This window comes from Phyllostomus discolor, chromosome 6 (assembly GCF_004126475.2).
Source record: "Phyllostomus discolor isolate MPI-MPIP mPhyDis1 chromosome 6, mPhyDis1.pri.v3, whole genome shotgun sequence".
Lineage (NCBI taxonomy): Eukaryota > Metazoa > Chordata > Mammalia > Chiroptera > Phyllostomidae > Phyllostomus > Phyllostomus discolor.
Window position 1 is genome coordinate 109,246,698 of NC_040908.2, and position 12,352 is coordinate 109,259,049.

A 12,352-nucleotide genomic window follows, 5' to 3' on the forward strand; every position below is an offset into this window, starting at 1 on the left:
TTCGAGCTGGAGATTTCTCACTGGACAGTGCTCAGTGTTTGGGTAGACCAGTTGATAGCAATCAAATCAAGACATTAATGGAGAACAACCAACGTTACACACACAGGAGATAGACAACATATTCAAAATATCCAAATCAATAAAGTCATTGGTGAAAATTAAAAATATGTCTTTTATTTTATGGAAAAAAGTAAACAGACTTTTGGCCAACTTGATATATAGGCCTTAGTTAGATTATTTTGATAGATGGTGCTCAGGCAGCTCACATAGGCATCTGAATTTACTATCACAACTTTGAAAGCCATAATCAACATAACCATGCTTGAATTCAGAGTGGATAGCTGTGTTCCACATTACCTTTTCTGGTACACATCTGACATTTAAGCAAGTACTGCCCAGCCTGTGGTTCTCCACCACGGCCACTCTGGGGCACGCCCAGCACACACTGGCTAACCCACTGTTGCCATGGCGGATCACCAGGTAGTCCAGAATGCCAGGGCAGACAGCAGGCCCTGTGGCTGCAGCTCCTGCTTGCATGCCACTATGCACATGAGGGGCATAAGCAATTTTTTTAAGTAGGACAATAGTGCTTAGCTCTATCAGATTTTAAATCTACAAAAAAATAAATATGAATACACGAAACTTACATAGAACTTACTGTAAGCCTCTTAAAACAGTTCTAAGTGCTTTACCTATATTAATTAATTTGTCACATTTGAGGTGCATATATATTTGAGGTGCATATATATTTAATGTCCCCATTTTGCAAGTGAAAAATTAAGGTGTTGAGTTTAAGTACCATAGTTCATAGAGCTGGTGAATGGTAGAGCTGGTGTTTGAATTCAGGCATTCTGACTGTCAATCTGGGTTTTGTTGGGGGTTTTTAAAAATAGATTTGGGGTTTTTAATCACTTCCCTCCCAAGCCAAACAAACAAACTAGATAACAAACATAATCAAAGGAAAGAAAGACAAGAATGGTTATCAAATCTCTAGGAGGGAGGCTGTTTAAGAGTAACAAAAGATAATACAATGAGTAAAAAACAATATATTGGAGTACCAAGAAAATGCTATTCTGTACTCCAGACAAACTAAAATCAAATGGAAAGCAATTAACAGGAAGACAGTGTTTGCAGTATATATGGAAGATAGCAGTTAAATCACATGAGAATTAATAAGAAAAAATATTAAATATTCAAATACACATGTTGAAAAGGACATAGATTATTTCCAAAAAAGGAAATACTTGAAATCTGGCCAGTGTGGCTCAGTTGGTTGGAGCATCATTCTGCAAACCAAAAGGTCATGAGTTTGATTCCCGCTTAAGGCACATACCTGGGTTGGGGTTTCAGTCCTTGTTGGGGTGCATATGAGAAGCAATAGATCAATGTTTCCCTCTCATGTTGATATTCTCTTCCTCTCTCAGTCCCTTTCTTCCCCCTCTTTAACATCAAATCTCATGTCCTCAGGTGAGAATAAAGGGGAAAAAAAGAAATATTTGAGAAAAAATATCTAACCCCATTACTAATGAAAGAAATGTGGACTTCTGGTCAAGATGGAGGCATAGCTAGATACACTTTACCTCCTTGCACAACCAAAAGAAGGACAACAACAAATTTAAAAACAAAAAATAATCAGGAAGTCCAGCTGCATGGAAATCTGACAACCAAGAAGTTAAAGAAGAAACATTCATCCAAACCAGTAGGAGGGGCAGAGACAAGTGGCCAGGGTGGAGAGGATGTGTGGTAAGTTGGTGGCTGGAGGACCAGGGCAGACGAGGTGGCTGCTGGCAGACAGGGCAGTCCCACATTTGTGTGCAGATAAACCGGGAGGAACAACCAAGGAGCAAGACAGACTGTGCAACCCAGGGTTCCAGTGTGGAAAAAGAAAGCCTCAAGACTTCTAACTGAAAAAACTTGTGGGGGTTATGGTGATAGGAGAAACTCCCAGCCCCAAGAAGAGTTCGTGGGAGAGACGCACAGAGGCCTAGAATGAAACCCACCTGGGAATAAGCATTAAAAGAACCCAATTTGCTTGTGGGTAGTGGAGAAAGTGACTGGAAGCAAGCAGAGAGCCAAGCAAGTGTCATTGCTCCTTCTCTGACCTCTCCCCCATATACAGTGTAGTGACTCAGTTGCCACAATGCAGTGACTGGGTTGCCCCACATTGGCGAATACCTAAGGCTCCACTCCTTACAACGTAACAGCTGTGCCAAGACAAAGAAGTATGACTCAAGTGAAAGAACATATCAAAACTCAAAAATAGATCCTTTGTACTTCTGGCCAAGATGGAGGCATAGGTAGATACACTTTCCCTCCTTGCACAACCAAAAGAAGGACAACAAATTAAAAAAAAAAAAAAAAAAAAAAACAGAATGCCAGAAAATCAAACTGTATGGAAGTCTGACAACCAAGGAGTTAAAGAAGAAACATTCATCCAGACTGGTAGGAGGGGCAGAGACAGGCAGTTGGAGTGGAGAGGACTTGAGGCAAGGTGGCAGCTGGAGGACCAGGGAGGGTGAGGCGGTGGCTGGCAGACCAGGGGGTCCCACATTTATGTGCAGATAAACCAGGAAGAACAACTGAGGAGTGAGACAGGTCACACAATCCAGTGTTCCAGTGTGAGGAAATAAAGCCTCAAAAGCTCTGACTGTAAAAACCTGTGGGGATTGAGGTGGCGGGACAAACTCCCAGCCCCAACAAGAGTTTGCTGGAGTGACCCACAGGGTCCTAGAACATACAGAAACCTACCCACCTGGGAATTAGCACCAGAAGAGCCTAATTTGCTTGTAGGTAGTGGAGGAAGTGACTGAAAGCCAACAGAGAGCTGAGCAAGCAGCATTGTTCCCTCTTGGACCCCTCTTCCGCATATAGCAACACAATGCAGCAATGTGGGTTGTCCCGCCCTGGCAAATACCTGAGGCTCCACCACTTACTATGTAACACATGCAGTGATGAAAAAAATATGGCCCAAATGAAAGAACAGATCAAAGCTCCAGAAAAAAACACAACTAAGCAATGAAGAAATAGCCAACCTATCAGATGCACACTTCAAATCACTGGTAATCAGGATGCTCACAGAAATGGTTGAGTATGGTCGCAAAATAGAGGAAAAACCAAAGGCTATGAAAAGTGAAATAAAGGAAAATGTACAGGAAACCAACAATGAAAGGAAGGAAACCAGGTCTCAAATGAACAGTTTGGAGCAGAAGAAACAAATAAGCATTCAATGGAAATAGAATGAAGAGCCTATAATCAAAAAAATGAGGAGAGGCTTAGGAACCTCTGGGACAACTTTAAACATTATAACATCTGAATCATAGGGGTGCCAGAAGGAGAACAAGAAGAGCAAGATATGGAAAACTTGTTTGAACAAATAATGAAGGAGAACTTTCTCAATCTGGCAAAGGAAACAGACTTCCAGGAAGTCCAGGAAGCTCAGAGAGTCCCAAAGAAGTTGGACCCAAGAAAGAACACAGCAAGGCACATCATAATTACATTAGCCAAGATTAAGGATAAAGAGAGAAACGGAAACAAATTTAAAGGACACATGGACAAAAACTAGGGGGAGGGTGGTAATGGGTGGAAAGTGGGGAGGGTTGGGTGGATGAGCTGGATTGGGAGTAAAAGGGAGAAAACTGTACTTGAACAATGATTAAAATAAAATTTAAAAAAAGAAATAAACTCTAAGTTACAAAAAAAAAAAGGATAAGGGGAGAATCTTAAAAGCATCAAGAGAAAAGGAGACTGTTACCTACAGGGGAGTTCCCATAAGACTATCAGCTGATTTCTCCAAAGAAAACTTGCAGGCAAGAAGGGGATAGAAAGAAGTATTCAAAGTCATGAAAGGCAAGGACCTACATCCCAGATTGCTGTATCCAGCATAGTTATCATTTAGAATGGAAGGGCAGATAAAGCACTTCCTAGATAAGGTCAAGTTAAAGGAGTTCATCATCACAAAGCCCTTATTATATGAAATGTTAAAGGGACTTACCTAAGAAAAAGAAGATCAAAAATATGAACAATAAAATGACAACAAACTCACAGCTATCAACAATCAAACCTAAGAAACAAAAACAAACACAAAAATGAACTAAGTAGGAACACAAAAACAACTAGAACAGGAACAGATGCACAGAAATAGAGATTGCATGAAGGGTTATCAGTGGGGGGTGGGGAGAGAATGAGGGAAAAGGTACAGGGAATAAGAAACATAAGTGGTAGGTACAAAATAGACAAGGGGAGGTTAAGAATAGTATGAGAATGGGGAAGCCAAAGAACTCATATGTATGAACCATGGACATGAACTACAGTGGGGTAGTGATGGTAGGGGTGCAGGGTAGAGGGGAATAAAGGGGAGAAAAAATATGGCACAACTGTAATACCATAATCAATAAAATATACTTTAAAAATAATGAAAGCAATGCAAGTTAAGCAAATGATAAATTTGTTTTCTCTATACAATTATAAAAGCTTCCTAGTTGGTGAACATGTGGAGATGTGAGTGTACTCAGGGCATAGGAACTCCGTGACCTTTCCCCACACCTTGCCCTGTGCAATTCCATCTGGCCTGTTCCCCAGTCATACCCTTTTGTGATAAACTGATAAAACAGCATGTTTGTATAAAAATTCAAGGAACCAATTTCAAAAGATGCAGATTCCAACCTCCACGCATTCCAACTCTGAGAGATTTCCTGACCTTCTATTGCATAACCAGGATGATATAAGACCGGGATGACTAAAACCAGAAAGATACACAGCGGGCCATCACTTGACCAGTTTTGAGGTCCTTGTCAGAATAGACTCTGCTGGTCTGCACATAGAAAAGTTTTCAACCCTCTCCTGCTGATCTCTCTGTTTCCCCTCTCCCTCTTTATAAAAATCTCTGCCTGCACTGAAATGGTCAGATGGTCTTTAAGCCCTGGCTGATGTGGCTCAGTTGGTGGAACATCGTCCCATCCAAAACCAAAAGTCCTCAGATTCGATTTTCAGTCTGGGCACATGCATGCCTAGGTAGTGTTTTTGGTCCCTAGGTTGGGGCACAAATGAAAGGCAATTGATTAATGTCTCTCTCCCTCTGTGTCACTCCTTTTCCCTCTCTTTAAAATCAATAATCCTGCCATCAGGTAAGGATAACAATGAAAAAGATGATCTTTGGGGTGAGAGTCCCTCATCTTTTCAGGCTGCCATTCTTAAATAAGCCATTTTTTCTTACACCAAAAAACAAACAAACAAAAACAAACAACAAAAAAACACTACCTGATATCAAACTATACTATCAAGCCATAGTAATCAGAACAGCATAATACTGATATAGAAACAGATGTATACATCAATGAAACAGGATGGAGAACCCAGAAATAAACCTACACCCTAACAGTCAATTAATATTTAACAAATATGTCAAAAACATACAATGGGGTAAAGATAGTCTATTCCATAAATGATGCTGGGAAAATCGGACAGATACATGTAAAAAATGAAACTATGCCACCATCTTACAACAGCTACATAAGAGTAAACTCAAAATAGATTAAAGATGTGTTAGACTTGAAACCATCAAAATCCCAGAAGAAAACATAAACAGTAAAATCTCAAACATTTCCTGTAACAATATTTTTTCTGATGTATCTCCTTAGGCAAGGGATACAAAAGAAAATAAAAACGAATGGGACTATATCAAACTAAAAGGTTTATGCACAGCAAAGGAAACCATCAACAGCCCACTGAATGAGAGATCATATTTGCCAATGATACATCTCATAAGGGGTTAATATCTAAAATTTATAAAGAACTTTTAAAACTCCACACCAAAAAAACATACAATCCAATTTAAAAACAGGCAAAGGACCTAAATAGACAAATCTCCAAAGAGGACATAATGATAGCCAATAATCATATGAAAAGATGTTCAATGTCACTAATCATCAGAGAAATGCAAATTAAAACCTTAATGAGATATCACACCTGTCAGAATGGCTATCATGAGTAAGTCAATAAACAACAAGCCTGGCAAGGATGTGGAGAAAGGGAACCCCCATGCACTGTTGGTGGGATTGCAGATTGGTACAGCCACTGTGGAAAGCAGGCTGGAGATACTTCAAAAAATTAAAAATGGAACAGCCTTATGACCCAGTGATCCCGCAGCTGGGAATATATCTGAAGAAACCTGAAACACTATTTTGAAAGAATATATGCACTCCTATGTTCATTGCAACAGTATTTACAATTGGTAAGCTTTGGGAGCAGCCCAAGTGCCCATCAGTAGATGAGTGGATAAAAAAATCTGCCCTGGCTGGCATAGCTCAATGGATTGAGCGTGGACTGCGAACCAAAGGATCGTAGGTTCGATTCCCAGTCAGGGCACATGACTGGGTTGCAGGCCATGGCCCCCAGCAACTGCACATTGATGTTTCTCTCTCTCTCTCTTTCTCCCTCCCTTCCCTCTCTAAAAATAAATAAATAAAATATTTTTAAAAAAGCAAAACAAAAATATAAATTAAAAAATCTGTGATACATTTATACAATGGCATACTACTTGGCTACAAGAAAAAAGAAGGAAATCTTACCTTTTGTAACAATATGGATGGACATGGAGAACATTAAGGCAGTCAGAGAAAGACAAATATCATATGATCTCAGTAATTATATACAGAATCTAATGAACAAAATGAACAAAATAGGAACAGACTCATAGAAAACAGACTGACAGCTGTCAGAGGGAAGGGAGGTTGTGGGGCTGGGTGGAAAAGGTAAAGGGATTAAGAAAAAACACAACTCATAGACAACAGTATGGTGATTGCCAGAAGGAAAAGGGATTCAGAGGAGGTATTGGGTTGACCAAAAAGTATGTTTAGCTTTTTCTGTAAAATAAAAGGCACATTTTTTATTTCCACCAATAACATTATTGATTTAGATATTTTGAGTATTGTCAGCTATCTCCTGAATGATATAATTTGATTGTTCTCAATGAATGTCTCAATTTGATCACTATCAACTTCAACTGCTCTACCCCACCATGGAGCATTGTTCAGCGAGAAATCTCCAACACAAAACTTTGCAAACTACTTTTGACAGGTTCATCAGTCACATCACCTTCTCCATGAACTGCACAAATCTTTTTTTGTGTTTCAGTTGCGTTTTTACCTTTCTTGAAATAATAAAGCTTAATATGCCAAAAATATTGCATATTTTCTTCCATCTTCAATATTAAAATGACTGCACAAAAATTCACCGCTTTTGATGTTTTTTTCATGCATGCTGCCATGACAGCTATCACAATACAATCTAACAAAATTATTTAAAATGAAGTTAAAGACAACTAAGCATTACTAGAGTGATCTTACAGAAAAAAAACAAATGAAATTTTTGGCCAACCCAATAGAAGAGGGTATAGGTGGAATAAATAGTGATGGAATGAGTCTTGACTTGGAGTGGTGAACACACACCACAATATACAGATGATGTATCATAGAATTGTACACCTGAGACTTAGATAATTTTATTAACCAATGCCATCCCAATAAATTCCACTAAAAATATTTTTTAAATTAAAAAAAATATATGCCGATGGGAGAGGGTGTGCAGGGTGGAAGGGAGTGAAGTGGGGAAATGGGACAACTGTAATAGCATAATCAATAAAATATATTAATATATATGCCTTAAACAACAACAACAACAACAAAAACCACACGCAGTATTAAAGGAGACCAACCAGTCTTGGCCAGGGTGTAATAAACTGGAATTCTCACACATTGCTGGTGGAAGCATAAATTAGTAAAGCCTTTCTGTCAAATTGCCTTGTAATGTGAGCTGAGAATTTTTAATATTTATATAATGTGATCTCTCCTGGGGATCTAGCCTAAGGAAATAAGTGTAAATTTAAAAAGGTCTTTATGTTCAATGACATTCATAACAATTCAGATGAACAACTACTGAAAACTATCTAAATACCTTATAATGAGGAGACAGTTAAGTGAATTATTCAATAAATATGCCTTGTGCATATCTATATGCTATAGAAACTATATTTACCCAATAGTGTAAAATTTTAGGGAAATATTCCTGTTAGATTTTTTAATTTTAAAAAAGACAGGATAGAAATTTATATTTATTATAAAATGTATATGATCACAACTATTAGAGAAATAATCCAGTGAAAGACTAAAGAGAAACATATCGAATATACTAAATTGTTAAGGAATATTTTTTCCTTCCACTTTTTTTATTTACCAACATTTTTTTTAAATTTTATTTATTTATATTTTTAGAGTGGGAAAGGGAGGGAGAAAGAGGGAGAGAAACGTCAATGTGTGGTTGTCTCTCATGCGCTCCCTACTGGGGACCTGGACTGCAACCCAGGCATGTGGATTGAATTCCCAGGCATTCCCTGACTGGGAATCCAACCAGCCACTCTTCGGTTCACAGGCTAGCACTCAATCCACTCAGCTACACCAGCCAGGGCTATTTACCAAAATTTTTATAAGGAATACTGATTACTTTTATAATGTAGAAAAAAGTTAACTAAACTTTGCTTTTAGAAAGCAGTTAATGGTAAGGAATATAGTCAGTATTATTGTAATGACTACAATTGGTGTCAGGTGGGTGCAAGGCTTATTGGAGGGGATCATTTTGTGACTTATATAAATGTCTGACTACTATGCTGTACACCTGAAACTAAGATAATATTGAATGTCAACTGTAATTGAAAATGTAAAACAGTTAATAGGTTGTGTTATGTGTTAATTTGTCTGATCCCAATTACTCCTGGCTCTCACTGGCACTGCTATCTGCCCAGCGGAGTGGGGTGATATCATCTCTTTGAAGCACCAGCTCTGGAGATAAGCCTCCATTGACCTGTGGGCCTGCTGATTTGCAAGCAATGTCAGATAAGGAATTTTAAACACAAGAACACTACAGAGCCACTGGCTAGGCTGCCTCAGTAGAGCCCTATCAGCGGAGTTTTTGTTTTCTCTGGTCAGTGGCCCTGAAAGAAAGAGAGATTACACTGTAGTTTTTGCACTCTGTCCAGGACACCAGACTCCACCACTTACAGAGCTGAGATGGATGCCTCAGGCAGCGGAGGAATGCCTGGTTGGAGAGATAGAGGAAAAAGACACCGGGTGGTGAAGGAAGAAGATAAGATCTCCAAACAAAGACATTTGTTCTGGTTAACAGTTTCCAAAGTCCCAGGAACAAATAGAAACCTCTAGGAAAGGGAATCAAACTGGATAGGAATTCCGTGGCCTGGCCCATGGGCACAGTTAGGGGCCTTCTGAATTCTTACTCCTGTTCTCATTCTTTCATTTGCTTATTATTAATTGGCAAATTATTAATGGCTGTGCTAACAAGGTCTTCAACTACTGAGAAAGGAAATTGACTCTAAAGTAAAACCTTACAAGAGGAGTTAGCTTGAGAAGCCTGAGAATGGTAAATGGGAGAGGGAGAGAAAAAGGGTCTTCCAGGCTAAGGAAATGGCTAAGACCTGCAAGCAACAAAGCTAGAAAACTTTCGAGAAAGCTCAAGGCATCTGGAATGGAAGACAGAAAGAGAAGTGTTTGCTTTCAGTTTCCCTTAGACTGAGTTTAAAAAAAGAAGAAAAATAGATTTGCTAAAGCTTCTTCTTCCTTTCAAAACTTTTCCCTTTTCTTTGTCCCAGAATATGCTGTTATTGGCTCTCTAAAGCCTCGTGCTGTTGTTTCAAGTTTGCAGAGGAAATAAAGTGACAGAGGCAGCCCTGGGTTGAGATCTGAGATCCACACAGAGGCTGAGGCCACCACACACAGATGGGACTAACAGCCAGGCCAAAGGCAATTCATGTTGCCCTTACACCACAACTGCTATCATTTTCAGTTCCAAGGAGACAATGGTGAGGGTGGGAATGTCATTAAGTCATTCCATATATGTTGAGTGCAGAGTGGGTATGCACTGTTGTAATTCACAGCCTCATTGGGGAGGTAATATATGCAAACAAGAATGGTATGTATTTATTTGATATAAGGCAATAGTGGACTGGGGTGTACCACATGCTTTTACTGAGTCCTGATTATGTGTTAAATGCTATGTGCAGCACTGGGGAGAAAAAGACAGAAAAAGACCCTCTCCTGAAGTAGATCATGGTCTAGCAGCTTGTGCGTATATGTAGTGCAAAGAGAACAAAATGGGAAATCAGCATTGAAATGCACTTTAGAACTGCATGCTCCGTTATTTTGTGAACCTAATCAGATAGATTTATTGGCTCTCTGACCTTTTGTACAACTCAGTGAAGGGCTCAACTGAGTGACTGATGGGACCAATTTCACAGTTCCTTCACCCCTTCTGATCACACCTTTCTCTTGTGAGATGAGAAAACTCACAAGAATATGATATGGTCAAAAGGATATGAAGACAAAGAGCTTTGAGCTGAATTTAGGACAATACTCATTCCACCTGTGTTCTTGGAACGGTCACTTAACCTCTCTGGGCCTCCATCTCTTCTTCTAAAACAGATAACAGTAGCCGTGTGTGGCAGATAGTATTAGTGGCCTGCCCAGTGCTGTGTCCCCCTCTTTTTGTCACCAGAAGTTCTCCCAGTTTTGTCAGGGGGTGGGGGAGTGCATAACCTAGGTGATGCCATACCCTGGAGGAAGGTATGGGTCAGCAAACTTGTCTGTTAAAGGCCACAGAGAAAAATTTTAGACTTTTCAGGCCACTGGGTTTTTGTCATAGGTTGGCCATTATAATATGGAAACCACCATACACAATGCTTACATGAATGAGCGTGGCTATGTTGCAACAGCACTTTATTTACAAATAAAATGTTCAAACTTGGTAGTTGTCTGCCCATCCCTAGTCTAAGACCACCCTGACAATCCTATTGCCTACTTTTTCCCACTTCCTTTATGACTGAAGATATCCATCTCATCCAGTTCTGGCCAGTGATATGTAAGTAGAAGTCTGACGTGGAGGTTTCTGGGGAAGTTTTTCTTTCCTGATAAAATGGGTTCTAATGTGACTGCCCCGTATACTATTCTCCCAAGTCTACCTTGAATGTGAATATGGTATCTGAGGCTGATGCAATCATTTGCAATCATGAGATGACAAGTAAAAGACCATATGTCAACTTGTTAAGAATAGTGATTCAGAAAAAGAAACTAGTTTTTTTGATGTTATCACTGAGAAGCTAAATCAATACCAGTACCACCTACCATATTACTAAACCCATAATTTTTTAGACCACTGGGATTAGGTTTCCTGCAAGCTTATTGTGAATATGAAGTGAGATATATACAAATCACATCGTAGAGGCTCAATAAATTGTAGTTCTCTTTACATTTCATTTCACAGAAAATTGATATCATTCCTTTTCTCATCAGCACTGTTAACATTTTGTACAAGCTTTTTTTAAAGAATAAGTCATCTAGAAAGGATTATGTTTTTAGTCATCTCTAGTTTTACTCTAGAATTTTCTAAGACCTCAGAACGATGAGGAAAGGGAAAGACTAGAAAGAATATCTAGTTTAGCAGGATCCTGAGTATGAAAAAATCCCGGCTAAGTGTCAAAAAAATTGTAAAAACAATCTCTATTAACTATTAATGAATGTGTTCTGCCTTACCTTCCTCAGCTGCTTGCCAGGCAGTTTCCTCATGCCTGCCTACACGACTTCAGATGAGAAGGCAAGAAGCATGTAGTGTGCCTTGCACAGTGCGTGGCTCACAGGAGACCCTCAGTAGATGCCACTCTATTTCCCCTTCCTCTCTTCTCCTGCCTTGTACTCTCACAGTCTCAGCTTATTGAAGAATCAGTCTCAATGGGGAAGGGAGCCCCATGAAAAAGACACTGAGCCTAAAGGAGGAGGAGAGGTCAGAAAGTGATTATTCCAAGGACTGGGAGCAACAAGGAACAAAGGTGTGAAAGTGTTCAGAGTCAAGCAGTTTGGTAGTAAGTTTCTCAGAAGCAGGTATCTGGGATCTCTCTGTCTTAATATAGTGCTCTGTGTGTGTGTGTGTGTGTGTGTGTGTGTGTATCTCAGCTTCAAGTACCCGCACCAAGACGGACAGTATCCAATAAATGTTTGTGCAAGTGTGGATCCATGGGTGGGTGGGAAGATGGATGGATCACTAGGGATGGGAATGGGTAATACGAATGATGAGAGGCAGTGGTCTGTTTGTCTCTTGGCCTGGTCTGGCTTTGTGAGAACTTTTCAAAGTCTCTGTTGCAATTATTCCATTTTTCTGTTATAAGGTAAAAGCAGCCACAGATAATATGTAAAGGAACTCATGTGTCCCAATAAAGCCTTATTTACAAAATTAGGTAGTGGTCTGAATTTGGCCCATGGGTCCTGGTTTGCCCATCCCTGCTTGGGACTATGCACCC

The 12,352-nt window shown here is 39.5% G+C and overlaps 1 protein-coding gene across 1 annotated transcript in view; it reads right to left on the reverse strand.

The window, feature by feature from the left end:
* The window catches only part of TMEM135 (transmembrane protein 135), a 320,100-nt gene that overhangs the window by 280,329 nt on the left and 27,419 nt on the right, over positions 1 to 12,352 (reverse strand). The window lies entirely within an intron of this gene.